The following is a 6,149-nucleotide window of genomic DNA, read 5'->3' on the forward strand; positions in this document are numbered from 1 at the left end:
TTTTAATAAGATGGTAAAAATGTAAACAATCCGACGCAAATGTGTTGCAAATGTGTGTGCGCGAAGGCGCTTGGCTGCAAGGCCGATCGACGCCGCTCGCGGCTTTAATTATTTAAGCAGAACAATGACCAGTGCAAAATTAAGTTGTATTTACCGTATTGGCGCCGGTAGTAGCTGCAGATCATAAAGCCAGCAAACAGTGGGAACACAGTAACTCATTCAAAGGTAAGCTGCGCTCAGACGGGTTAGCACATGCTAACCGTTAGCGCTAACAACCACTCACGCATGTAATGTACTTTTAACTTGCTGCTATGTGTTTCAAACGTTTAGAACACACTCTCATTGACATCGGGATACTGTGGAAAGTTATGTTCGGTCTTACAGCCGCGATCCAAGCGAGCCGGCGATCTCTTTATCTCTGTAACTCGTTCAAAGGTAAGCTGTGCTCAGACGGGCTCTGGCTCATGCTAACCGTTAGCGCTAACAACCACTCGCGCATGTAATGTACTTTTAACTTGCTGCTATGTGTTTCAAACGTTTAGAACACACTCTCATTGACATCGGGATACTGTGGAAAGTTATGTTCGGTCGACTTACAGCCGCGATCCAAGCGAGCCGACGATCTCTTTGTTATCTCTGTAACTCGTTCAAAGGTAAGCTGCGCTGAGCCGGGCTCTGGCTCATGCTAACCGTTAGCGCTAACAACCACTCGCGCATGTAATGTACTTTTAACTTGCTGCTATGTGTTTCAAACGTTTAGAACACACTCTCATTGACATCGGGATACTGTGGAAAGTTATGTTCGGTCGACTTACAGCCGCGATCCAAGCGAGCCGACGACTCTTTGTTATCGCTAACAGTTGTTCTCCGTGGTTGCGCCTCCAGGCAGGAAAGCGGTGGAAAATTAATCTGTTTCTATGTTTTTCCCATGGCGATCATGTGTTGCGCTGTTACAGCCCACAATACAGCAACGGTTTACCATGGTTGAAATCAAGTTAAGGTGAAATTAATCAAATTAAAACACGGCTGAGAGAGGGAGTACAGTACGCGGTAGTAATAGGCAGTAGAGGCGGCGGAGGCAGTCAACATGGCAGCCGCGGAAAGTAATAAGTCATAACGCCCAAGCCCTATTATTAATATATTCTTCTTATATGTTTTAAATACTTAACAGTTAATTACCTGTGACAAAGTGAGCACCGCAGACTCTGGCGTATTCCAGCTTAACACCGTCCAAATCGGACCTGGATATCCGTGTCAGCCATAGGTGACGGCGTTGTTCAGAGAGCTGTTTTGTTTTTTCACACTGATTCACTATTACGGCTGGTAGGCGATAGAAAGAGCGTTGATCTCCACCTCCACGGGCCGTGCAACCAACCATTAAACACGTTTTCCCCATTGTTCACTTCCAATACTGCCTAAGGCGTCATACAATGCAGGTCAACGGTGCGAAACGACTGCCACCCAATATGGCGGACGCGCTGAGTAGTCACGTGAGCGTGACGTCAGCTGAAAACCCCCTATTGCAGGAGCAGTCGGCCCGCACTCACAGGCTCAGTAGTCTCGTGTGCATCGCGAGAGTCGGTCTTGCTTTACGGCGAGAACTGCTACACACCCCCAGTGAAAGGTGTGCTCGTTGGTAGCGCAGTGGTGATATTTGTGCAGTTATCATGGCGGAACCAGCGAGAAAACAGAAAGCTCATGTTGGAGCAGGTGAGAAAGAGGAAAAGGGCTCTGGACAGAGAGAGGAGTCGTAAATGGGTGAACATCGGGCAAGCTTTTTCCGAATGGCAAGAACTAAAAGAAAAAGAAGGCTGCAAGGCTGACGCGGACCTCGCGTTTCTGCTGATGCTATTGTAAGTAACATTGTAGGGTTTCTCTCTCTCTCTCTGCATGTTCATACTTTCACTGTGTTAGTCATTGTTTGTACTGCCGTTTTTTCCACTTTTCGTTGCGTTCGCCTGTCTGCTAAGCTCAAAACAACCGCGCCTGGCTTGACGGAGAAACCAGAACAGCTGAGCATCTTTACGACAGTGCACTTTTACTTTCTCCCTCTGGGGGGAGCCTCGCTGGAAAATCAACCCCAGTTGCATAGTATACCTTTAATAATTTCTTCAATAAAGTTCATTAAATGTGAGGCACGTAGGCTAAGTCGTATTTTCTATTTTTCTGTTTCTGTGTATAAAAATATGACCTGGACAGAAAATTTTAATATAGCAGACATGTCATCAGATCTCAGGCCTGTAGTTAGTCTCATGAATATATCCCACTGGCCTCATGCAGATGAATATGATACTAATAATATTCTCTGCTCTCCGTTTAGTTTTGCCAACACATATTTTATAACTCATATATATATATATATATATATATATATATATATATATATATATATATATATATATATATATATATATATCAGTGACGTGCGGTAGGGTTCATAGCTGGTGAGGCACTGACGTCATCAGTCAGATTTACAAATATATACACTTTACAGAGTAGACTCATTGCAAAGTGCTGAAGGAGACTGATTGAGCCACATAAATTCACCAAGAGACATGGAAAAAATATTGATTCTTTGATGAAAAAAATAAACTAAATTATTTGTCATTTGATTGGTAACAGTTTATGAGTTATGACGGATTTCAGCATTTGCAATACATTCAAAAAATATAATACACATTACGCACATTTCATTACAAAAACAAAACATGAATAATTATCGCTGTATTACCTCTACTTATAAATGAAGTCCATGCGGCGCTCTTGCTGAAAAAAATATCGGTCATCTTCCGGTAAAACTTCTCTTTATCTTCTTCAGATTTAAAAGTCTCTCAGTCTCGGTTATTTTAACCGCTTTGAGCAGAAAACGTAATAATTCTCTTTAAAAACAAACAACAAAATTAATTTAATGATCCAAAGCTGCGGCCCGCCTTATAAGAAGGGCTAGGAAAGTGTTCACTCGCTCTAGCACTGTTACTATCATCTTGATCTATTCTGGAGGGACAGTCTACTGTTGTACAAAAAGACCCTTCACAGAGTTAGAGCAGCATATTTTTCATCATTAATTGAGGAGAACAAAAATAGATTTCTCTTCAGTACAGCTGCCAAACTTACCCAGAGTCACAGCTCTGTTGATCCATCCATTCCCTTAGCTCTTAGTAGTAATGATTTTATAGGATTCTTCATAAATAAAATTTAAATCAGAATCAGAAATATTTTAATAATCCCAGAGGGAAATGACAGTTCCAGTACAACCATCCATCACATCCATCACAAACATTTCAGGGGAACAATTGACTGAGGCCTTGCTGCCGAGGACCCGCCTGACGCGATTACCACAGGGCGCTGCCTTTAACTCTGTGGAAAGATAGAAGCCACATTTGGGGAGGGAGAGGAAAAAAACGATTTCACACTTTATCCTAATTCCAGGATACAGTTTGAGATATCAAAAAACCTCTGCACGAGAAAAGCACATATGACGTTACAACATTTATGCAGGGGGTTTACATTGGAGACTAGTCACATGAAGTTCATATGTTGTTGTGGGCATCAGCTATGTGTGTCTGTTTGGGTGAAAGTTGTTTTATTTCCATGAACGCTCTCCAGAGGATATTGTCCTTGATGTTATCAACCAGCCCACAGTTCAGAAAGCATCCACAGATGTCCACAGGGGAGGAGGGAGCTGGAGGGGGTAGTTCTGAGCTCTCTCGCCATAACATCCAGGGGAGTTTTATTTATAGGGGAGGCATAATCCATATACACAATTTGTTATCAAAACAAGCTGCACCAACTTTTCCGTCAGCTTTGAGTCCTTTGTCGCTGGCTCCACGTGGCGAATCCAACATCCCAAATTTGTTTGGCTTTTTTCCACGTTTCACATCCAGATTTTATCCCATCTCCCCATTGAGTTCAACCACCGAAGCCAGTCTGCGTACCAGCACATCCAGCTTGTGGCTCTGCTCCTCCAACTTATGGGTCTGCTCGTTCACAGCCTTAGTGATAACGCCATATGCAGCCGGCTGCCTGACCAAGGACATAATTGCTACCAACATCCGCTGAATTTGCCCATACATCAAAATCCACGGAATCCAATTAGCAGAAATCCAAGTATCATGAATCCAAACATGTATACGTCTTCCACGTCCTCAACTGAAAAGATAAAAAAACACACCGTATTCCATTTCCTCCAGGAATCTAGGGTGTATCCCACGAAATGTGTCCCATCAGGACCGGACGTGTCCCCTGTTTTCTGCCTACCCGTCGAAAAAATTTAATCAATAGCATCGAGAGACCAGCTGACCAGATCCATAGTTTTCAGAGTTTGGGTGATATGAAAACAGTGCTCAGAAATACAAGACATAGCAGGAGCAGGGGGGGGCAGAGCTGGAGCAGAGAGAAAAAACGACCGTCTCCAAAGAGAGAGAGAACAGAAGAGACCTCATCTCAGGATCCTAATGAGAGTCCGAAATTACGACCACATCACACACATTCTCCACTCCCTTCACTGGCTTCCTGTTTCTACAAGGGTTGAATACAAGATCTCAATTCTCACCCACCAGCGCATCTATGGAAATGCCCCCCCCCCATACCTGAAGGAACTGCTCACCCCTCTCACTACAACACCATCCCGCCGCTCAAAACACTCAAACCACCTCCTCCTCCCCAAGACTAAGTTAAGCACCATGGGCGACCGTGTCTCATCTGCTCCTCGGACATGGAATGCCCTCCCTGATCATCTGAGGGAACCACAGACTATTCAGACTTTTAAAAAAGGATTATAAACATTTCTTTTTAGAAGGACGTATGACTTTTAATATTTTACAATTATGCTATTGATTTTATTCATAAGTGTTTTAAAGCGATGCTTAGTTTTACATTTTGATTTTACCCTTCTATGATGATTTTACATGTAGCACTTTGAGATTTTTCTTAAATGTAAAGTGCATTACAAATACAATGTATTATTATTCATATTATTACTATTATTATTATTATTATTATTATTATTATTATTATTATTATTATCTTTAGAACGTGTGCAGTATTTGAACTGTTTAGAAGCAGTAGAGCTTTCTGAGCTATCTAAAATTTTAGCTTCATCTAAACCTTCTACCTGTATGTTAGACCCAATCCCAACCAAGTTGTTTAAGGAGGTATTCCCTCTGATCAGTGGTCCTATTTTAGACATGATTAATCTATCCTTGGTAAATTGATATGTACCACAGGCTTTTAAAGTAGCTGTTATTAAACCTTTACTTAAGAAACCAGCTCTTGATCAAGATGAGTTAGTAAACTACAGACCTATATCTAATCTTCTTATCTAAAGACCGCTCTTCCCAACCGGCCACACTGTCAGCACTCTGTATACTCTGGAGCTTTTAGGAGTGAGCTGCCGTTTCTGTTACTTAAGTTTTCTCCTGTTTTCTTACTTAGGGAGGTAAGGTGAGTGTCATTTGTTGCAGTCTACGTTGCAGTAGATAAGTTGGTTCATTTTTTAAACAGTTGCCTTTTGTTTGTTATTTTTGGCGCATAGCTCTCTCTGGAGTCGTTTGCTCCGCTTGTGTTATAACTTTAGAACTATTTTCCTTTTGTACACAAATCACTTCCTAACAGGTACAGCTTCGTATGTGTGAGCTGCTTGGGATGGGAAGAGGATGGACCAACCCTTTAATTTGTTACGATCTGGCCAACCCTAGACGGGTCGTAACAGTAGGACGTCAGGGTGGACTGCCCTCTTCCTCGCATGTAATCCGTTAGGCATGCGGGTCACAGTTCTCATCTTATTTAGACTTGAATGTTTGGAAGATTTTCCTTCAGGAACCACCGTTTGATTTTCTATGAAGCTTTTATTTTTTTATTTTTGGCCTCTCTTTATCTCAGAAGATGCATCATAATTCCAGCTGTTTCAAAATATCCTGTGGCATAATTTGATGTAAGCATGACGATGATCGTCTTTAATCCTCCACTGGCATCAAGGAACCAACACACAATTCATTATTCCACCTTTCTGTATTGGTGCGGGACAGATTAAGGTCATATTCTGATTGGCAGCTGCTGCCTTGCTTCAGGTCTCGCCCCTTAATGGTAAAAAATAATAGTCCCTTCAGACAGATGTGAAAAAGGAAGCATAAAGTCTCTGTGGTAAAGCA

The sequence above is a fragment of the Fundulus heteroclitus genome, chromosome 22 (assembly GCF_011125445.2).
Source record: "Fundulus heteroclitus isolate FHET01 chromosome 22, MU-UCD_Fhet_4.1, whole genome shotgun sequence".
NCBI classification, from domain to species: Eukaryota; Metazoa; Chordata; class Actinopteri; order Cyprinodontiformes; family Fundulidae; genus Fundulus; species Fundulus heteroclitus.